Raw genomic sequence first — 24,256 nt, 5'->3', positions numbered from 1 at the left:
CTCCCCCCTGCCCCCCCCGCCCCCTTCTCCTTATCGGGGATACTGTCCCCTCACTAGCTACCATGCTAACTTTGTCCCGCAGCTCCACCAGGTCCTTACAACTCGATCTACAGTCCCTTTCACATAGCCCACCATATGGCGACAAATTTATAAAACCGGCCCGCTTCCTTTTACCGACCCCCCTAACATGAGAATAATCTCATGGAATGTAAAAGGCCTTAGGTCTCCTAACAAGAGAATGAAGGTCATCCGGCATCTTAAAAGACTAAAAACAGATATCACCCTTCTACAGGAAACTCATCTGACCACTATGGGTTGGCAAAGTATTAGGATCGGACGCCATTGGTCATAAAGCGGGTGTCCTCCTGCTGATCCACAAGAACCTCCCATGCGAGGGAATGTCCATGCACTCAGACTCCCAGGGCCGGCTCCTCTCGGTGCATGTCCGTTTGGGCTCCAAAGAATTAGTGATCACGAACGTTTATGCTCCTAACAGCCCTAGCAAATCTTTCTATGGAGACCTGACCTCATGGCTACTTCAACATACCCAGGCCCCTCATTTAGTTGGCGGTGATTTCAATGACATCCTACACCCCACACAGACGACAGATCTTCCACACGGCGCAACAGGTCAGGATGCGTTCCCCTCGCTCCCACCCACTTTGCCTCCACCATGGATACTCTCCACCTCCGCGATCTCTGGCACCTTACACACCCTGCGGACAGGGAATTCACTTTTTACACTCATCCCTACAATGTGTTTTTGAGAATCGACAACTTTTTTGGCTCTGACAACCTCATTCCCATGATGTCTGAAGCAGACATACTAGACATAGCCATTTCCGACTATGCACCGATATCATTACGACTTGACAATCTTGACCTAACCCCCCCCCCCACCCTAAACTGTGGTGCTTCCCTTCATACCTCCACAATAACCCTGACTTCCAACACTTTATGGGAGAATCCTGGCTAGAATACTCTGAGGAAAATTCCCCCCACTCTGATTCCACCAAACCTCTTCTGGGATACTGGAAAAGCGTTCCACCGAGGACAAATCATCTCCTATGCCACCTCTTTTAAAAGAAACACCTTGTCACATTATAAACGGGCCAGTGCGCGGCTACATCTAGCCCAAAGATCCCTCTCTGATAATGAAAGCATTTGACATGTGGGCGGACACACTTGAACTAACTAAAAGATCCCACTTCGACGCAACGCTTCACAAGTTTGGAAATAAGGCGGGCAAACTTTTAGCAAGACTCTGCAAAGGTCCCTTCCACCCGACACACATCACTTCCCTCAGGAACACGGAAGGTAAAATGCATAACACCCCGCAAGCGATTAACAAGGTGATGCTTAAATACTATACAGCACTTTATGCCCCGGACCCCATAGATAACGCATCTGCCCATTCATTTCTAGCTGACGTGGTCAGGCCTAGATTCACCCCCGAACAATTAGAAGCCCTCAATGCTCCCATTTCTCTTATTTAAATCTCCACCACCATACACAAATTAACCCCGTCCAAAGCCCCAGGCCCAGACGGTTTCACAAGCGAATTTTACAAAACCCTCTCTTCCATCACAAAACCCACTCTCCACAAGGTATATAATGGCATCTGGTCTGGTGGCCCATATCTGCCTTCCGGCAACCAGGCCATTATAAAGCTACTTTCCAAGAAAGGGAAAGACCCTCTTGACCCAGGCTCCTATAGACCCATTTCCCTGCTCAACCCAAAATTTTGTCTAAAATCATTGCCACAAGGCTAGCTGCTATTATCCCCTGCCTAATTCACCCTGCCCAATCTGGCTTTGTGAAAGGCAGAACTGCCACCTTGAATATCTGCAAGGTCATGCTTGCTTTGGAACATGCTAAAAACAACCCGGAGGGTGATTTTGCCATCATAACATTAGACGCGGAGAAAGCCTTTGATAATGTCAGCTTCGAGTGGCTTTCCATGACTATGTCCAAAATGGGTTTCTCCGGGCACTTCTGTCATCTTATCAACGCTATGTACACATCCCCGGAAGCTAAATTAGTAGCAGCAGGCCTTCTCTCAGAAGACTTTCGCTTACATAAAGGTACCCGCCAGGGCTGCCCACTTTCCCCGCTTCTCTTCAACATCACCCTAGAACCCCTTTCCAGATATCTAATCCAAAAAGCCCCTTTACATGGCATCCACATTGGCCAGGTAAACTGGATGGATCTGCCCCTCTCGCTCCTGGGAAGATGCCACTTGGTGAAAATGGTTAGCTTTTGCCAGATTATTATACCCCCTACAAACCATCCCCTTGCTCCTTCATCATAAGGATGTTAAAATTCTGGAATCCGCCAACTCATCCTTCCTATGGCAGGGCAAACGCCCAAGTATAGCCTTGAAGAAATGATATCTTCCCAGACGCGAGGGGGGTTACAGTCTCCCTAATGTTATAATCTATAACCTGTCATGTTTATTGAGAACCAGCCTAGACTGGATTTCCCAATCCTCAACATACTCAAACTACTCTATGGAAGCCGCCATGGTTTCCCCACTATCACTGGTAGCACTCCTCCACTGTAGATGGAAATCGACCCCGCCTCTGTACCAACACAACCTCCTACTGAGGGATACTGCCATCGCATGGAGGGAAACTAGGAAATGCCTTAAGCTTTCCCCTTTCATCTCCAGACACCTCCCGATTCAAGGAAACCCCAACTTTCCTCCTGGCCTACTCCACAAGCCATTCTCTGTCTGGAAAGGGAAAGGAATTACAAGTTTTGCCACAATCTGCGATCTGGAATCAGGCCACCTGCAGCCCTTCCCAATCATAGCAGAAAGGTTCTCCCTTCCACCAGCATACGCTTTCCATCACAGACAATGCATCAGCTACTTAAGGGACATCTGTAGAGATGAACATAAACACTTCACTCCAAACTTCCTAGATCAACTACTCAAGGATGACTCATACAAAATTTCGGACATTTACAAGCCTCTGCTCCAGAAAACCTCCTCCCCACTAACATCCTCATCAGTCGCTAACTGGGGTAAAGACTTTCCTGATGCGGACATAGTTGACAAGATTCTGCAAGGTCTCAACAAGGTGCAACGCCTAACCCCAAATGAGGTATGGAGAGAAACGCAATTGAATATCGCCCACAGGGCATATCTACCCTTCCTACCATCCAACACCGATCAGGACAGTGCCAAATGCCCCCATTGTCTGCAACACAGACCCTCCTTGACCCACCGTTTTTGCTCATGCTCCTATATCTTCACATTTTGGGACCATTTTCTATCCTACATTTTCAAAATAACTTTGCTAAAACTACCAAAGGACCCCCTCCTCCTTATTTTTGGATATTGGGACCCTCTACTGCTTCCGTGGTCCCATAACACGAGCCCCGTGCCCACTAACTACCCGAAAGCCTGACCTACACACTCGGAATGGTCTTTGCTATTGCTTACTTATTGCCAGGAGAACCATCCTAAAGAATTGGACTTCATCTCTTTGCCCCACTGTCGCCCAAATTCAAAGAGAGCTCCTATCTCTCTTATACAAGGACCGCTGCAACGCAAACTTTTGTGACGAAAGATCGAAATCTCGCTTTTATGCGATGTGGCTTCCCTTCATGTCTTCCACTCTTCCTCCGGAAGACATAACCCATATTGGTCATTTCACCTTCCTATACCACGGTGCGCACCAATCGGACCTAGGGGCCTCCAACACCCCATCTATGGACTGACCTGCCACCAGCAACCTACTGGTTATAAGGACCGCCTTCTTGGACCTTCCTCTCTCAGGGACTGTTTTCTAAGGACTCACCCCCCCCCTCCCTTTTTTCACCTTCAGCTATTGCTATCTAATAATATGTTATCCAATAAATCCCGGGAAATATTGATATCCATGTAAATATTGCTATTGCAACTAACTCCTATTACATGATCCACCCAGTTAGTATTTTTTTAGAATATTACTCCGTTGTGCACATCACACTGTTTTCTTTCTGTCAACGGTACTGCTGTCTATCCAACTTGAACATTCAGCTTACCCTGTTTTGGTATAATCAATTCCTGCTTATTGTATTTGTACAATCTCTTCTTCTATGTACCTCATCTGTGATGATGGTCCTACGATATTGTGCCTGTATCTATTGCAATTGTATTTTTTTTTTTTTTTTTCTCAATACATACTTAAAAAAAAAAAAAAAAAAGAATTGTAATTATATGCCATTGTTGAACAGTGGTAGAAAAAATGGGCCTTTGGTGGTTGTGGTGGTGGTGCCGGTGCCACAACACTATACGTCCTCACAGTTACTCTCGGTAGGTGCAGGAATGGGCCCTGCTGTGAAAAATTATATCAAGAATTGTAATTACATGCCCCTGTTAAACAGGGGCTGAAAATTGGGCATTAGGCACTGCTTGCTGGTGCCACGACACTGCAACCTCTCCCATATACTCTAGTTGGAGTGCAGGAATGAGCCCTGCTGCAAAGCATTGCACTGTAATTACACTCCCCTGTCAAACATGGGCTGAACAATTGGGCTGGTGGCATCACCCAGAACCAAAAATGTCCTTCCAAGATATCAGCGGAGGAGGAAGAGGATAGACAGTCAACATAACAGGGCAGTCAGCTTCCGGTGCTTGGTAGCTGGTGGTGATCCAAGACTGATTCATCTTTATGAAGGTCAGTCGATCAACCAAGTCGGTGGACAGGCACACCCTGTGATCGGTTAAAAAGCCACCAGCAGCACTGAAGGTGCGTTCCGAAAGAATGCTGGATGCAGGACAGGCCAGTAGCTCAATTGCATACTGTGCAAGCTCTGGCCGGTGATCCATCCTAAAGACCCAGAAAGCCAGAGGATTGTTGGTGGGAAAGGTGTCCAAGTCTAACCTTGCCCCTAGGTATTCTTTCAAAGTATTTTATTTTCATGAAACAGAATACAGAGAAACCGAAACAACATGCTTGACAAGTAGTACTTGAGTAATAACAATATGATGGTAAAAGTCATGGTAGAAGTAATGTCAACCTTCTTGTCACCTGGAGTGCGAAGAGAACTTGTAAAAAAAAAAATAAATAAATAAAAAATGTGAAATGAAACAGCTCTAAAGGAAATGAGCTAGCATCCCTTCATCATAAGGAGGGGGATGTGACCCGGAAAATCCGCCAAGACTGAGGTGTAAATGCACTTTAACATAGCTGTAGAGTCTCAAATTCCCAGGTTGGGCCCAACCTAGGCCGTCTACAGGAGGAGCTCCTATCCCTGCGCCCCTCTTGGGATCACACTGCACAGGGAGCGGGCCCCCTGCACATAGAGCGGAAGCTCCCGGTCACCCCCCCCCCCATATTATCCAAGATCGAATATGAGAGATTGTTGGTAGAGCTCGATCAGTACCCCTGAGAGATCTCATAAAGAGTATTGAATTTGGGAGTGAGGTTTATGCCTAGGTATTTAATGGCATGATCGTTCCAATCGAAACTGAAATTTAATTTGAGTAGGTCCACCAGTGCTGGTGGAAGGGAGACGTTGAGGGCTTGGGATTTGGAGAAATTGACTTCCAGGCCAGAAACTTTTGCAAATGAGGTCAGGGTATTACATAAATTTGGTAGGGAAATAAGGGGGGAGGTGATAAAGAGTATCAAATCGTCAGCGAACAATCCGCATTTGTGTTCCTGAGGCCCACAGAGTACCCCTTTAATGTCTGGGTTTGTGGTAATGCAAGAAATTAGGGCTGTACCGATTAGGAAAGTGGGTTTCTTGAATCAGGACCACGTCCAATTTTAGGGATTTGTAACTGATAAAAAGCTTTCTCCTTTTGTTGAGTTTGGGCCTTGAGCGTTATGCAAAGCTATTCTGAGTGTGGAGCCTGGGTGGTCAGCCATGATAACAAAAAGAGGGGATGCTTTCCAGACCCGCTTCACATACCTCTAGAGAGTCCCAGGGGCCTGTCGTCCTGTGATGGGAGCCGTCAAGCGGGAACATTGTGCTAGAAGAAACAACTTTGTGGACCTGGGGGGAGAGAAAATAGAGAGTGACCACTGAGAACCTTTGAGTTAGAGCGAGAGGGATAGTGAAAAGATTAAAGGTTGAGGAAAGGAAGAAAGAAGAGACAGAAGAAGTGGAGGAGGCCTTAGAAGACATCCTCGGGTGTTTCGGGGCAATTTCCCCGGAGACCATACCGTCCCCCGGAAGTTACCCCTACTTGAAACGCCTGCTCCTTTAAGGGCAGACATCCTAGCCCACTGAACATTGGAGGTCCGTGGGATAGGTGGAGGCGCATGTACCGAATTCAGCGCTCCGGCACTTCTGTAAAACAAATTACATTTATATAACAAGCACCAAGCGCATTAAGGATACAGTTGAAGCAAATTATAGAGTCTAACACTCTTCTAAGCTGAATAAACAAAAATTAAAAAAAGAACAAGACTGTGGAAAAACATAAAAAAAAAAAAAAAAAAAACTTTAGAGAGACCAGTGCCCCACTGCTGACCTCTAGGTAGATCATGGATTGTTACAGATCTGCTTAGGAAAGGCTTTGATGAGTTTCCTTCCCCAAAAAAAAGTGGGGGGGAGGGGAGGGAGGAACAGCAATCTGGTGGGAGGGGGCTGGAGATCAGGCAGCTGTAATAGAAAAAAAATCCATCGTAGAACAGATGTGGCTTGTGGAAAGGTTCTGTGCGGCCTGGTGAAAACAAAAACCTTGTGAAGACCAGGAACTTGGTGAAGTCCAGTCCGTGCCCCCTGCCTTTAGGCATGAAATGTCCATCGGGTGAGTAGGTTAGCCAGAGGGGGGACTAGAGATGGATCACACAGTCCGTGGAAAGAACCTTCAAGGAAGGTCAGTGGAGCCAGAGCTCCCATCAGGTGGGGGGGAGCTCCCCGGTTACACTCCATCCTGGAGTAGAAGTTGGGTTAGAGTGGCAAGAAAACGTAGGAGGGACTGAGCCTCAGGTCTGGGTGTGGTCCTTTGTTCTCTTTGACAGTTGCTTGTTCCACAGGGGTGTAAGCGGGCTAGTTGGGGGTGGACGCTTAGCTGGGTTGTAATTCGGGTTTGATGTGTCCATGTCCGCTTCCGTTGTGATGAGCCTCAGGGATAGAAGGATCTTTTCTCCATCTTGGAAACTGGAGAAGGAATAAAGTTTGCCCTTATGTTGGAATTTGACGGCAAAAGGGAATGTCCACCAGTATTTTATTTCTTTTTGTGCGAGCACCAGCAGAAGGGGTTTTAGGGCTCTTCTTCTTTGAATCGTGGAGGGAGAGAGGTCAGCCAAGACCTGGATAGGATGGCCTTGATAAGAGAGTTGTTTTGTCACTCTGGACTGTTTCATGATCTCCTCCTTGACCAGGTAAAAGTGTGGCTTGGCAATGATGTCTCTGGGGGATCCGTCTTTTCTAGGGGGTCCTAGGTCCCCGTGGACCCTATCTAGTTCCAAGCGATATTGTGGTATGTTTGGGATCAAGGATTTATTGATGTCTTGGGTAGCTTGTGACACATCAGAAATAGATTCTGGTAGTCCTCTAATCCGGAAATTATAGCGTCTGGATCTGTTTTCAAGTTCATCAATTCTGAGTATGGCGGTATCCACTTGGCGGTATCCAAGTCTGGATGTGTTCTGAATTTTGATCGTTACGGAGACTGTCATGTCGAGTTTGTGTTCTATAGCTTCCATCCTGGCATCCAGGTTTTGGAAATCTGTTTTTATGTCCCCTGTTATTTTAGCTGCAGTAGATGCTAAGCCCCTTTCCAAGAGAGCTGACATCTTCAAGAGGTCATCTGTATGGGTGCCAGATTCAGAGAGGGAGAAAGATGGAGAGGATCCCCCTGGTGATGGGTTAAGGTTTGGACCTGCTGGGGAGTATAGAGGATCACTAAAGTTTCTGCCGAGCAGAGATTCAGTGGAGGCTGGAGATGGAGTGTGGTGTTGTACACATCCACTTTGATGAGGTGGGGTATAGGTGAGAGAGGCTGGAGGGATTATCTGCCGTAGCTCTGGGTGAGTCTCTCTCCCCGAGGCGTGTTGCTGGGCCGCGGCGGCCAATATAGAGCTTGCAGTCAGTAGTGTTAGGAGCTTGTGCGTGCTGTCTGTGTGCTCTGTACCCAGTACACACCACTATATCCACCTACATAGCTCTTCTCTATTTGAGCCCACTTGCCATCTGCAGGAGTTATTGGAAGTTGTGTGTGCCTCTAGCACAGCACAGTATACATCTGTATATAACCCTTTATCTCTGGTGTTCTATAAAAAAGGCATTTGCAGGAGTTAGTGGGTTTTTTGTGCCTCCAGCACAATATACACCTGTATCTACCCTCTATTGCTGTTCTCTAATAGAGCCATCTGCAGGGCTTAGTGGGTGTTGTATGACTCCATTACAGTATACTCCTTTATCTCTGGTGTTCTATATTAAAGGCATCTGCAGGAGTTAGTGGGTGTTGTGTGCCTCCAGCACAATATACACCTGTATCTACCGTTTATTGCTGTTCTCTAATAGAGCCATCTGCAGGGCTTAGTGGGTGTTTTGTGACTCCATTACAGTATACCCCTTTATCTCTGGTGTTCTATAATAAAGGCATCTGCAGGAGTTAGTGGGTGTTGTGTGCCTCCAGCACAATATACACTACCCAACTGCTGTTTTACCCAACTCCCTTCAGGCCATTACCATGTCTGGAGGGCCAGCAAGGAGAGGCAGACAGGCGCGAGCCGATGAAAGAGGGCAAGCAGGCTCTGTGTCTAGAGACAACAGTGCTGGTCGTGGACGCGGTGCATTGTCATCAGCACGTGGCCATGGGACACGCTTGTCCTTCTTTTCGGCAGCTGGACATGTTGAACCGCAACATGCCAATGACTTGGTAGAGTGGATGACCAAGCCCTCTTCATCCTCCTCATCCTCTCTCACCCAGTCTCAGGGTACTAGCAAAGCAGCTGCCAACACATTGTCTTCCCTCCTCTCAATGTCATCATCAGTGACTCCTTCCCTAGACCCACCACGTCCTCCTGAGGAGTCTCCTGAACTCTTTGAGCACAGTGTTGGGTACATGCTCCAGGAGGATGCCCAGTGTTTTGTAGGCTCTGACGATGACACTCAGCTAGAGGAAGGCAGTAGCGTGAGCGCAGAGAGAGGGGATGCTCAAGAAGGACAGCAATCTGGCAGTCATGTTCCACAAGCTGCAGCATACTGCCAGGTTTGCTACAGCGCTGAAGAGGGAGGGGATGATGAGGGCACTGACTCCACGTGGGTGCCTGGTAGGAGAGAGGAGGAGGAGGAGGAGGAGGAGGCACATGTCTAACGAGGCAGGATGCCCTCCGGGGGCCAGCTTAGGGGCAGCACACCGACTGAATCACACCGCAGAGGTCCGCCTGTGCAGATCGCTGTCTCTGCGCGTTATTCTAAAAGTTCTTTGGTGTGGGCCTTTTTTGAGACGAGTGCATCAGATCGCACCGCTGCTATTTGCAACATATGTCTCAAACATATCTCGCGTGGCCAAAACATCAGCCGCTTGGGCACCACATGCTTGACCAGACATATGTTGACCTGCCATGCAGCTTGTTGGCAAGCATACCTCAAAGACCCACACCAAAGAACAAAGCGGACCTCTCCTTGCTCCTCATCAGCTAGCATCTCCAACCCCACTAGACCTTCAGTCCTCTCTGAAACCTGCTCTGAGAGGAATGAAGGTGCAGAATTAGGTGTGTCACAGCCAAGTGCTTCCGGGCACTCTGCTAGCAGTACACTTACGTCCGATTATAGCAGGCAAATGTCCCTGCCCCAGCTGCTGGACCGGCGAAAGAAGTTCACTCCCAGCCATCCACATGCCCAGCGGTTGAATGCTAGCTTGGCTAAATTGCTAGCACTTCAACTGCTGCCTTTTCAGTTGGTAGACTCGGCCCCCTTCCGTGAGTTTGTACAATGTGCGGTTCCTCAGTGGCAGGTCCCCAAATGCCACTTTTTCTCACGGAAGGCGATTCCGGCTCTCTACCGGCATGTGGAAGGCAATGTCCTTGCCTCGCTGGACAGGACGGTCAGCGGTAAGGTGCATATTACCGCTGACTCATGGTCCAGCAGGCATGGACAGGGACGTTACCTGTCTTTCACGGCCCATTGGGTCACTCTTCTGGCAGCTGGGAAGGATGCAGGACAAGGTGTAGTAGTGTTGGAGGTTGTTCCGCCACCACACCTCCAAAATGCTACTATTGGTTGTGACACACCTCTCTCCTCCACCCCCTCCTCTTCTTCTTCCTCCATGGCCTCTTCCAGTGCTCTGTCCTCAGAACCAGCGGTGCTCCGTAGGCGTTCCAGGGGCTACGCAAGTACGCAGGCAAAACGATGCCATGTCGTGCTTGCACTGGTTTGTTTGGGGGATAGAAGCCACACTGGGGCGGATGTTTTGTCAGCTCTGCAGGGGCAGGCCGAGAGGTGGTTGACGCCACGCCAGCTTAAGCCAGTCATGGTGGTTTGTGACAATGGCACCAACCTCCTCTCCGCCCTCCGACAGGGACAACTGACCCATGTGCCCTGTGTAGCTCACATCCTTAACCTGGTGGTGCAGCGGTTCTTGGGCAGGTACCCCAGCTTACAGGATGTCCTGAAGCAGGCCAGGAAAGTCTGTGTGCATTTCCACTGATCATTTTTTTTTTTTTTTTTAATGTATATTTATTGAGAAAAAATTTTCATTTACAGAACAAAAATAAGATTGCTTTCAATACATACAGACAAAATTAACATTGCAAATATAATAGCAAAAACCGCCGCAGGCGGGATATCAAATGTTGGTATCTTGATATAAAACATTGGGGGGAAAGGAAAAAGGATACACCACAGGTCTGCAAATAAAGATGCATAAGTAAACCAAATGCCGTAAACAATATAGGTGATGCAGGGATAGGATCCCGGGGGGAAGCCTCAGGGAGGCTGACTCGGGGGCTCACATCCATACAGTAGGGTGTTGCCTCAGGGTTCAGTATGGAGTTGTCCCATCTATCCCATATTTAAAAAAATTTAGGTAAGGAGTCCTGTGCCAAGGCAGTCATATGTTCCATTCTGCGTAGGTTTGCCACCGCGGATATCAATTGCGAGTGATAGGGTGGGGAGGAGGACAGCCAAAGCGCAGGAATCACTCTCTTGGCAGCTAGAAGGACATATGCTGTCAGCTTCTTAGCGCTTTTAGATAGTGTTGCCACCGGCAAGCCCAATAAATAATGCCTAGGATCCAAAGGGATATCAATCCCCAGCACAGTATGGAGCAGGGATTGGACCATAGACCAAAAGGGTACAATCATAGGGCAACTCCAAAAAATATGATAATGAGTGCCCTCATGTCGCAGACATCTCCAACACAGCTTAGATATAGAGGGATCGTATTTATGCAACATTTCAGGAGTCTTGTACCAGAACATCAGTATCTTATAAGCCATCTCTCTCTGCTCCACACACCTAGAGACTTTGGAGGTAGACATCCAGATATCCTGCCATTGAGAGATAGTTAAGGGAGACTGTAAAACAGAGGTCCATCTCCTCATATAGAGGTGAGTGTCCGTGTTGGGGGTGGTTGAGTTATGAAGTATGCTATATATGGAGGATATTAGACCCTTCTGGCAAGGACCCTGGGAACATAAGGTTTCAAAGGTACTAGAGTTGACCAAAGCCAGATCTGGGGATCTGGAATGAAAATAGTGTTTGAATTGAAGATATGAGAAAAGAAGTTGGTTCGGGATATCATACTTATTCTGAAGCTCTAAAAAGGATAGGAATTTACGGGATATCGGATGTACCAAGTGGCGAAGTTGGAAGATACCCGAACTAAACCAGGGGAACATGTTCTTCAGGGAAAGGCTGTCTGGAAGGTCTGGGTTGAAAATAACATTCAGCAAAGGTGAGCATGGAGAAGAGAGAGAGAACCTCTTGTGACATTTTTTCCATATGGATAAAGAAAATAGCATCGGCCCAAGAAGTATGCGTCTAAGCTGGACCATAGATGAGGGCAAATCTGACCACAGCATAGAGCACGGGTGAACCGGACTGACAACGCTCATCTCTAGTTCCGACCATCTACTGGAAGCGAAATACGACGACCAGGAGATAGCCGGCAGGAGGTGAGTCGCATAGAAATACTTCAATATATCAGGAGCTCCCAACCCCCCTTGGGATCGTGGAGCAAAGACCACGGTCTGGGTGATTCTGTGCATCTTATTTCCCCGTATGAATTTGGTGAAGGCCCGTTGAATATTTCTAAGCTGAGGCATGGGTATAGCAATTGGTAACGTTTCAAAGAGATATAAAAACTTAGGGAGTATGGCCATTTTTAGTACATTAATCCTACCCAGGAGGGATAGCGGGCAAGTCGACCAGCTTCGGAGCAAACTATGTGTTTCCGCAATCAGAGAAACAAAGTTTGCTACGTATAAGGAATTATATGTAGCGGTTAAATTAATGCCAAGGTACTTGAGGGAGACAGGGCACCAATGGTAGGGGAATTCATTTTTTAACGAAGCTAGAAGTGGGGGAGGGATGTGAATGGGGAGCGCTTCAGTTTTAGTCGTGTTGACCTTATATCCCGAGAGTCTACTGAATGCATCTAGGAGTGTATGAAGTTTGGGAAGGGAGATGTGGGGTTTCGTCAAGGTGAGGAGAATGTCATCGGCAAAAAGAGACAGCTTATAGTCCTTCGACCTGAGGGAGACGCCGCTTATGTCCGGGTCATCCCTTATAGCTGCGGCCAGGGGCTCAAGGCATAATACAAACAACAGGGGGGAAAGAGGACATCCCTGTCTAGTACCATTACTATGCGTAAAGAGCGGAGACCTATAAGATGCCAGTTGGACCTGAGACGTGGGTAGCGAGTACAAGGCCTGCAGAGCTGACAGGAAAGAACCAGAAAATCCAAAACGCTGAAGTGTGGCAAACATATACGGCCATCCCAACCTGTCAAAAGCTTTTTGTGCATCTAAACTTAAAATAATGGCAGGGCGGGATGTCTTGTCGAGCAGGTCTATGAGGTCGATGGTACGTCTAGTGTTGTCACCAGCTTGTCTACCCAGGACAAATCCCACCTGATCATTATGGACCAGGGCGGGAATCATCAAGGAAAGTCGATTAGCTAGAATTTTGGTAAAGATCTTATAATCGGAGTTAAGTAAAGCTATGGGTCTGTAATTATCCGGTAGGGTAGGGGATTTACCCGGCTTCGGGATAACCGTTATATGCGCATGTAGAAACTGGGAATGAGGTACTATTCCTCTCTGTAAAGAGGAAAAAAGATTTAGTAAATGAGGGCTAAGCGTCGGGAGGAAAGATTTATAATAGATATAAGGAAGTCCGTCTGGGCCTGGGGATTTGTGGGACGGGAGTGCCTTTACTACCGCTGCCAACTCCTCAGGCGTGACGGCAGCGTTCAGGGTGTCCATCTGAGAAGAGGACAACAAAGGCAATTTCAAAGAGGTACAAAAGTCATTAAAGTGTTCTTGAGAGAACACATGGTTGGGATCGGAGGTCAGGCAGTTATATAATTTTTTATAAAAAGCACCAAAAACTTTAGTCATTGTTAAGGGGCAGTAAGTCGGAGTGCCATCTGACTGTATAAGAAGATCAGGATAAGAGTGAAATGGGCGGGGTTTAAGCTTATTCACCAGCATCCTATGAGGCTTGTTGGCGAACTCGTAAAATTTCTGTTTTGCCCAGAGTAGGGCTTTAGAGCATTTATGCATGTCCAGAGATTTTAACCTTTCGCGTAAGGAGGTCACTGTGCGAAGACGGGGCACCGAAGGGGAGGATAAGAGCAGAGCCTCAGCTTTTTGCAATTGCGAAAGGATGTCAAGTCTCTGCGCAGCCGAGTCTCGCTTAAGGCGGGAGCCGGCAGAAATACATATTCCTCTGAAGAAGGCCTTGTGAGCCTCCCATAAGGTGGACTTGTCCCGCACAGATCCTACATTCAGTTGAAAAAAGTCAGTTAAACTTTGGGACAAGTGAGCTTCAGTGACCGGGTCACGGAGAAGGAAATCATTAAGTCTCCAGTGGCAAGTCCGGGGTGTAGAAGTGGAGAGGGCAAGGTCAAGCTGAACCGAGGCATGATCCGACCATGTCATGAGGTTCAACTCCGCGGCTACTGCCGACGTCAATAGAGGTGCCGTTACAAAAATATAATCTAATCTAGAGTACATCTTATGGGGGGGGGAATAGAAAGAAAATTGCCGATGTGTCGGGTGTTTAATCCTCCAAATGTCTAGGAGGTTATGGGACCTAGTGAGTTTGCGAAACGCAGTGGATTGGCGTTCAGATTTACAGGAAGGGTTACCTGAAAATAGGGTTTGTCTATCCCTCCTAGCGGACATAGTCATGTTAAAGTCCCCGTCGATGATCATGAACGGCTGGGCATATGCGCCCAGCGTATCCAAGACCCCAGTGAGGAACTGAACCTGACCCGAGTTGGGGGCATAAATATTAATTATAGTAAGAGAGCGAGATAGGTAGTCACAGTCCAGGAGAATATATCTACCCTGCGGGTCAAGGAAAGAGGACTTCACCCGCAACGGACAGGTTTTTTTAATCAGTATCGCTACCCCGGCTTTACCAGAGGGGTCGGAGGCCATAAAAGAAACTGGAAAATGTTTGGCAGCAAATTTAAGAGAACTCCCTGGGCGGAAGTGAGTCTCCTGGACTAGGACCACATCTGCGTTGGAGGACTTGAACTCCTTCAGAGCCAACCAACGCTTATGAACAGAGTTCAAGCCCTTAACATTATAAGTAAGTGCCCTCAAAGCCATTGTGCATGAAGTAATTGGAGCTTAAAGTACCCATAATTAACATACAGTAACCAAATATACCTGTACAGACCAAGGAAATACTGGAAATCGTGGTGTATCCTAGGGATGAAAAGCACGTGAAAACATAACATATCAACAATGCTTCTAATGAGTGATAAGGAAGGCATCCAAAATAAGCAAAAAATGAAAAAAAGGCCAAAAAAAAGGCCTAAAAAATTGAAAAATAAACCATAGGTAACAGAAAAAAGGCCTGGGGGGTAAAAACCACCCAGGAGTCCGCAGCCGCGGCCGCGGAACAAAAGGAGGCACATCAGGGGTTCCAGCTCATCTGGAGAGACCCCGCCACCTTCCAGCAAAAGTTACAATCAATAGGAACAATATACCATAGTCCCAGGCACCCAAAAATGGGAAGAAAAGAAAAGTCACAACCTATAACTAAGGGTGCGTACATCCCCTGTCAAGGGGAAAAAGGGGAAAAAACATGGTGAAACAAGGACCGAAATCGAGTCCAACCAGACCTGACGTTTGAGATTTCTCTTCAAGGAGGCAATCTGGGATGCAAGTTACGCTGGGGAGTAGAGAAGGGTTTCTGCGATTTCTGGCGAGCTGGTGTCCAAATCCGTGCCGGGATAGACGAGGGTCTGGGCGTCGTTGGAAGCGGGATGGGGTCTTCATCTGGCAGAGGTGGTAAACCCAGATTGCGTATGAAAGCCTCACTTTCCTGAAGATCTCTCATGGAGTATTGAGTCCCATCTTTAGAGGCCGAGAGACGAAAGGGGAAACCCCAGCGATACGGGAACTGATGATTTTGCAGATGCGTAGTCACAGGACGAAAGCTGCGACGTTTGGCCAAGGTTATAGGGGATAAGTCGCTGAAGATTTGTATCTTGGCCCCTTTAAATTCCAGACGGGACTTGTTACGGGTGGCCATGGTCAGCGCTTCTTTGCTGTCGTAGTAGTGGAAGCGCACAATGATGTCTCTAGGGTTGGCCCCAGCTGGGGGCTTTGGGGCTAGAGATCTGTGGGCTCTATCCAATCTCCAATCTATGTCTGGAATTTTAGGGGCGACAACATTGAAGAGGCTGAGTAGGTATGGTTTAATCTCCCCCTCACTAACCGTCTCAGGGACTCCTCTGTTCTCCAGATCCTCCTGTTGAGATTGGAGCTGCGAGACTGATTGCTTCAAACCGGCGTTGTCTTCTTCCAAGACGTGTACATATTGCAGTAGGTCGTCAAATTTGGTTTCCAGAACGTCAGTCCGTTCCCCAATCTGAGCAAGCTCCCCCCGCAATTCATGGGCGAGTTTACCCATTTCCTTAGAGACATTGCTGGTCAAGTCCTGCAGGAGAGCTCACAGTTTATCATCCAGTACTTCGACGGTAACAGGGGCGGACATCGTGTCCAAGTGGCTCCTGGACAGAGGACTTGGGTTATCTGGGGCGGACAACTGGGAAGCCACTTGTGCATATGTAGAAGAGCCTGGAGTTGGAACAGGGGAGGCCGGTCTGCTTAGAAAGCGATCTAGAGTCTGTGAGGGCCGCAGATCAGGAGACAGCGACTGAGGGAGGTGTTTCGGTCCGTACTTCACCATGAGGCGATGGGACTAGGCATACATTCAATTACACGTGGAGCTCCCCATGTGGAAGAAGCGACTGTAAGCGGTAGGGGAGCATTGGAAGGCGGGTAGGACTCGCAAGAAGTGATCACATGTCTGTCAAGCAGAGGGACCCAGAGTGTGACCCCGAAGCGGAATGTATCAGGTTAGAGAGCTAGTGGGGGGAGGGGGAGTCCAAGAAACACCGCCACACTAAGGTACAGGGAGAGTCCAGGCACTAAACAGGCTGTAGAATGGGCAGAAGTAGGCCTCAGGAGGATGGAAGAAGGGACCGGGTGTACCAAAATGGCCGCCAATAAGGCCTAGACTATACAAAGGACTCAAAGAAAAGGATGATCCAGGCAGGCAGCCATCCAGGGGGGGGGGGGGGGGACAGGCTGTGCATAAACTGGGGTACTGTCCTCGTTGAAAGATTATGCAGGACAGCTGGGAGGACGGGTGCAGGTGAACTGTAGTAGGCCTCAGGTGTACCAAGATGGCCGCCGGGTCTCACCTCTCAGCGCTGGTTCTCCTCCAGGCCCCAACGAATGATCCACAGCTCCCTGTCCCCAGCGGGGGGGTCCCATGAGCCCAGCGGTGGGCGATGTCCTGGATGCCGGCCCGGGATGTGCCCCGCGAGGCGCCGTTCGTAGGTTCCACGATGCGGAGTAGGCCGCAAGATGGCGGCGGAGACCGGCCTGTCACGTCGTCTGCGGCCCTGTTTACAGGCTCAGCGGTGAATCGGCTGAAAATAATGGCTCCGTCCGGAGCTAGGACGTTCCCCCGGTCAGATGGAGGATCCGGTGGGGCGAAAAAACGCCCGACGAGCGAGGATGGACGGGGATGCTGAGAGGCCTCGGCGGAACTCAGCCCTGGCACGTCCGTCCACTTCGACTTCCGGTCATGCCCCCTCCACTGATCATTTAATGCCTGTGCTCGGCTGGCTGAGCTCCAAAAGGAGTTGAACCTGCCCAAGAACGGCCTTATATGTGACATGCCCACCAGGTGGAACTCAAAGTTGGCCATGCTGCAGCGGCTGCACACGCAGCAGAGGACCATCAATGAGTACCTGTGCGACTACGGCACCAGGACAGGGTCAGGGGAGCTCGGTTTTTTCTCACCACGCCAGTGGGGCATGATCAGGGATGCATGCACTGTCCTGTCACCGTTTGAGGAGGCCACAAGGATGGTGAGCAGTGACAGTGCATGCATCAGTGACACTGTACCTCTTGTCCACCTCTTGGAGCATACGCTGTGTGGAATAATGGACAGGGCACTTGAGGCAGAACAGAGGCAGGAAGAGGGGGACTTCCTTGCCTCTCAAGGCCCCCTTTATCCAGACAGTGTTCCTGCTGTGCCACCCATCACACAGGAAGAGGATGAGGAGGAGGAAGGGGAGGAGGAGGATGATTGTGTCAGCATGCAGGTGGAGGCTGGCACTCAGCATCAGCAGCAGCAGTCTTGTAGGGATGATTTACAGTCCCAAGAAACACGTGGACTTGTACTTGGCTGGGAGGAGGTAGCTGCGGATCATGTTGCCCTTAGTGACCCAGAGGACTCCGGACTGAATGCCTCAGCTAACCTACGCTGCATGGCCTCCCTGATCCTGCAAAGCCTGCGGAAGGATCCTCGTATTCTTCGGATCAAGGAGAGGGACCATTACTGTCTGGCCACTCTCCTTGATCCACGGTACAAGGGTAAGGTTGCCGACCTTATCTTGCCATCGCAGAGGGAGCAGAGGATGAGACATCTCCGGTAGGCCTTGCAGAAAGGTCTGTGCAACGCGTTCCCAGAGACTGGGAGGTTACAAACTCCTGGTCCTGGACAACGTGTTGCTGAGGCATCGATCAGAAGGAGCGGTGGAGAAGGTGGCCGTCTGACTGATGCTTTCAGACAATTTTTTAGTCCGCAGCCCCAAGGTATGATCGGTTCCAGCAACCATCGCCAGCGTCTGATTTACAGGGTGCAGGAATACCTAGGGGCAAGGTCAGACTTGGACACCTTTCCCACCGACAATCCTCTGGCTTACTGGGTCTTGAGGATGGATCACTGGCCAGAGCTTGCACAGTATGCATTTGAGCTACTGGCCTGTCTTGCATCCAGCGTTCTTTCGGAACGCACCTTCAGTGCTGCTGGTGGCTTTGTTACCGATCACAGGGTGCGCCTGTCCACCAAATCAGTTGATCGACTGACCTTCATCAAGATGAATCAGTCTTGGATCACCCACAGCTACCAAGCACCTGAAGCTGATTTAACCGAATAATTTTTTTTGAAATATCACATCCCTTCAAGACTGCCTATGCCGATGCTGAGTGACTGTCCTGTTATGTTGATTGTCTATCCTCTTCCTCCTCCGCTGATATGTTGGAAGAACATTTCTGGTTCTGGGTGATGCCATCAGCCCAATTTTTCTGCCCCTGTTTAACAGGGGCGTTTAATTAAAATTTTTGATGCAATGCTTTGCAGCAGGGCTAATTCCTGCAATAAAAATAGAGTATATGGGAGAGGTTGCAGTGTTGTGGCACCAGCACCAGTGCCTAAGGCCCAATTTTTCTGCCCCTGTTTAACAGGGGTGTTTAAGTACAATTTTTGATGCAATGCTTTGCAGCAGGGCTAATTCCTGCAATAAAACTAGAGTATATGGGAGAGGTTGCAGTGTGGTGGCACCAGCACCAGTGCCTAAAGCCCAATTTTTCTACCCCTGTTTAACAGGGGCGTTTAAGTACAATTTTTGATGCAATGCTTTGCAGCAGGGCGAATTCCTGCAATAAAACTAGAGTATATGGGAGAGGTTGCAGTTTGGTGGCACCAGCACCAGTGCCTAAGGCCCAATTTTTCTGCCCCTGTTTAACAGGGACATGTAATTACAATTCTTTTTCACAATAATATTTCACAGGAGGGCCCGTTCCTGTGCCCACCCAGAGTAACTGTGAGGACTTATAGTGTTGTGGCTTCAGCACCACAACCACCAAAGGTAAATTTTTCTACCACTGTTCAACAATGGCATGTAATTACAATTCTTGATATAACTGTCCACAGCAGGGCGCTCCAGTGCCCACCAAGAGTCACTTTGAGGGCTTACAATGTTGTGGCAAAACCAACACCTTGTTCCGCCATTTCTGCAGAGCATATAGGGCAGGCCCCTACTTTCAAACATCCAACTTACAAACATTTCCTACTTGCAAACGGAAGTAGATAACAGCAAGTGAGATGAAAAAAGATGGACGACAAAACAAATTATACAGGGGTGATAACCCTTCCCTATGTTTTCCAAAAAGCTTAAAAATAGTTTTTTTGACTGGAGCTACACTTTAAAAATGTACCAGTTGAAAATTACAAACAGATTCAACTTAACACAACAAACCTACACAGTCCCTGTCTTGTTTTCACCGCCTATATACTGCGGTTCTGAGTATATAGGGCCTGGGGGCCACACGCATTTCCTTTTTTTAATATGGGTACGGGGTTCCCCTTAATATGCGTACAAGACCCAAAGGGGCTGGTAATGGGCAGGGAGGGATACCCATGCCATTTTTCTCAATATATTTCAACCATATTGCAGGAACCAGATATAACATTAAAACCGCAAGCAGTTTTCAATGATGTTATTTCCGTTTAATGTCATTTTGTGCAGGGACTGTTCTAAACACGGGAAACACGTGGCACTTCACAGGCATACTACAGACACCCCCCAGGCACCATATTTAAAGGAATATTTCACTTTTTTTTCACTTTAATCGTCATTAAAATCAGTGCTCCCGCCAAAACGGACATTTTTAAAAACATTTTAGGCATTGACCCATGTCCCCTGGGGCAGGAGCCAGGTCCCCAAACCCTTTTTAGGACAGTATCTTGCATATTAGCCGTTAAAATTAGCACTTTTAATTTCGAACGTTCGAGTCCCATAGACTTCAATGGGGTTCTAAAGTTCATATGAATTTGGGGTCGTTCGAAAGTTCTGGTGCGAACCGAACCGGGGGGTGTTCGGCTCATCCCTACTTGTAGTTGTCGATCTCAGATTCACCTCAGATTCTCCTGGGGCTGTACCTCTGCTGTGCATATTATGAGGGGCTCCCACCATCCCTGTGCTATGCTCATTATGAGGGGCTCCCACCATCCTTGTGCTGTCCTGACTTCCTCCTGGGGCTGCTTATTATGAGGGCCTCCCACCATCCCTGTGCTGTGCTGACTTCCTCCTGGGGCTGCTTATTATGAGGGGCTCCCACCATCCCTGTGCTGTGCTGACTTCCTCCTGGGGCTGCTTACGGTGCAGGTGTCAGTGCTGTATATCACGGTGCTGGTGTCAGTGCTTTATGTCACGCTGCTGGTGTCAGTGCTTTATGTCACTCTGCTGATGTCAGTGCTCTCTATCATGGTGCTGGTGTCAGATCACTCTATCACGGTGCTGGTGATCATCTCCTGCACCCTTTTCTTTGCCTACCCTGACCTTCCCTCGCCTCCATTGCCTCATGAGTCCTGAATTGTCAGAATTTCACATATAAAAAAGAATGCTTGTAGTTGTCGATCCCGGATTCACCTCATACATGTGTTATGTCATTGGCCATGTGGTGGGACTATGTGTGCACAGCTAGTAATTATTTTGTGGCTGCAAATATGACCTGTAGGTTTGAGAAGTTTGCCATCCCTGTGCTGACCTGACTTCCTCCTGGGGCTGCTTATGATGAGGGGCTCCCACCATCCCTGTGCTATGCTGACATCCTCCTGGGGCTGCTTATTATGAGGGGCTCCCACCATCCCTGTGCTATGCTGACATCCTCCTGGGGCTGCTTATTATGAGGGGCTCCCACCATCCCTGTGCTATGCTCATTATGAGGGGCTCCCACCATCCCTGTGCTGTGCTGACTTCCTCCTGGGGCTGCTTACGGTGCAGGTGTCAGTGCTGTATATCACAGTGCTGGTGTCAGTGCTTTATGTCACCCTGCTGATGTCAGTGCTCTCTATCACGGTGCTGGTGTCAGATCACTCTATCACGGTGCAGGTGTCAGTGTTCTATATCACGGTGCTGGTGATCATCTCCTGCACCCTTTTCTTTGCCTACCCTGACCTTCCCTCGTCTCCATTGCCTCATGAGTCCTGAATTGTCAGAATTTCACATATAAAAAAGAATGCTTGTAGTTGTCGATCCCAGATTCGCCTCATACATGTGTTATGTCATTGGCCATGTGGTGGGACTATGTGTGCACAGCTAGTAATTATTTTGTGGCTGCAAATATGACCTGTAGGTTTGTAAAGTTTGCCATTCCTGTGCTGTGCTGACTTCCTCCTGGGGCTGCTTATGATGAGGGGCTCCCACCATCCCTGTGCTATGCTGACATCCTCCTGGGGCTGCTTATGATGAGGGGCTCCCACCATCCCTGTGCTATGCTCATTATGAGGGGCTCCCACCATCCCTGTGCTGTGCTGACTTCCTCCTGGGGCTGCTTACGGTGCAGGTGTCAGTGCTGTATATCACAGTGCTGGTGTCAGTGCTTTATGTCACGCCGCTGATGTCAGTGCTCTCTATCACGGTGCTGGTGTCAGATCACTCTATCACGGTGCAGGTGTCAGTGTTCTATATCACGGTGCTGGTGATCATCTCCTGCACCCTTTTCTTTGCCTACCCTGACCTTCCCTCGCCTCCATTGCCTCATGAGTCCTGAATTGTCAGAATTTCACATATAAAAAAGAATGCTTGTAGTTGTCGATCCCAGATTCACCTCATACATGTTTTATGTCATTGGCCATGTGGTGGGACTATGTGTGCACAGCTAGTAATTATTTTGTGGCTGCAAATATGACCTGTAGGTTTGTAAAGTTTGCCATCCCTGTGCTGTGCTGACTTCCTCCTGGGGCTGCTTATGATGAGGGGCTCCCACCATCCCTGTGCTATGCTGACATCCTCCTGGGGCTGCTTATTATGAGGGGCTCCCACCATCCCTGTGCTATGCTGACATCATCCTGGGGCTGCTTATTATGAGGGGCTCCCACCATCCCTGTGCTATGCTCATTATGAGGGGCTCCCACCATCCCTGTGCTGTGCTGACTTCCTCCTGGGGCTGCTTACGGTGCAGGTGTCAGTGCTGTATATCACAGTGCTGGTGTCAGTGCTTTATGTCACGCTGCTGATGTCAGTGCTCTCTATCACGGTGCTGGTGTCAGATCACTCTATCACGGTGCAGGTGTCAGTGTTCTATATCACGGTGCTGGTGATCATCTCCTGCACCCTTTTCTTTGCCTACCCTGACCTTCCCTCGCCTCCATTGCCTCATGAGTCCTGAATTGTCAGAATTTCACATATAAAAAAGAATGCTTGTAGTTGTCGATCCCAGATTCACCTCGTACATGTGTTATGTCATTGGCCATGTGGTGGGACTATGTGTGCACAGCTAGTAATTATTTTGTGGCTGCAAATATGACCTGTAGGTTTGTAAAGTTTGCCATCCCTGTGCTGTGCTGACTTCCTCCTGGGGCTGCTTATGATGAGGGGCTCCCACCATCCCTGTGCTATGCTGACATCCTCCTGGGGCTGCTTATTATGAGGGGCTCCCACCATCCCTGTGCTATGCTCATTATGAGGGGCTCCCACCATCCCTGTGCTGTGCTGACTTCCTCCTGGGGCTGCTTACGGTGCAGGTGTCAGTGCTGTATATCACAGTGCTGGGGTCAGTGCTTTATGTCACGCTGCTGATGTCAGTGCTCTCTATCACGGTGCTGGTGTCAGATCACTCTATCATGGTGCAGGTGTCAGTGTTCTATATCACGGTGCTGGTGATCATCTCCTGCACCCTTTTCTTTGCCTACCCTGACCTTCCCTCGCCTCCATTGCCTCATGAGTCCTGAATTGTCAGAATTTCACATATAAAAAAGAATGCTTGTAGTTGTCGATCCCAGATTCACCTCATACATGTTTTATGTCATTGGCCATGTGGTGGGACTATGTGTGCACAGCTAGTAATTATTTTGTGGCTGCAAATATGACCTGTAGGTTTGTAAAGTTTGCCATCCCTGTGCTGTGCTGACTTCCTCCTGGGGCTGCTTATGATGAGGGGCTCCCACCATCCCTGTGCTATGCTGACATCCTCCTGGGGCTGCTTATTATGAGGGGCTCCCACCATCCCTGTGCTATGCTGACATCCTCCTGGGGCTGCTTATTATGAGGGGCTCCCACCATCCCTGTGCTATGCTCATTATGAGGGGCTCCCACCATCCCTGTGCTGTGCTGACTTCCTCCTGGGGCTGCTTACGGTGCAGGTGTCAGTGCTGTATACCACAGTGCTGGTGTCAGTGCTTTATGTCACGCTGCTGATGTCAGTGCTCTCTATCACGGTGCTGGTGTCAGATCACTCTATCACGGTGCAGGTGTCAGTGTTCTATATCACGGTGCTGGTGATCATCTCCTGCACCCTTTTCTTTGCCTACCCTGACCTTCCCTCGCCTCCATTGCCTCATGAGTCCTGAATTGTCAGAATTTCACATATAAAAAAGAATGCTTGTAGTTGTCGATCCCAGATTCACCTCGTACATGTGTTATGTCATTGGCCATGTGGTGGGACTATGTGTGCACAGCTAGTAATTATTTTGTGGCTGCAAATATGACCTGTAGGTTTGTAAAGTTTGCCATCCCTGTGCTGTGCTGACTTCCTCCTGGGGCTGCTTATGATGAGGGGCTCCCACCATCCCTGTGCTATGCTGACATCCTCCTGGGGCTGCTTATTATGAGGGGCTCCCACCATCCCTGTGCTATGCTCATTATGAGGGGCTCCCACCATCCCTGTGCTGTGCTGACTTCCTCCTGGGGCTGCTTACGGTGCAGGTGTCAGTGCTGTATATCACAGTGCTGATGTCAGTGCTCTCTATCACGGTGCTGGTGTCAGATCACTCTATCATGGTGCAGGTGTCAGTGTTCTATATCATGGTGCTGGTG

This window comes from Lithobates pipiens, unplaced genomic scaffold (genome assembly GCF_037356315.1).
Source record: "Lithobates pipiens isolate NorthernLeopardFrog02 unplaced genomic scaffold, aLitPip1_a1.2 Scaffold_35, whole genome shotgun sequence".
Classification (NCBI taxonomy): Eukaryota; Metazoa; Chordata; class Amphibia; order Anura; family Ranidae; genus Lithobates; species Lithobates pipiens.
This window is presented reverse-complemented; position numbering follows the sequence as displayed.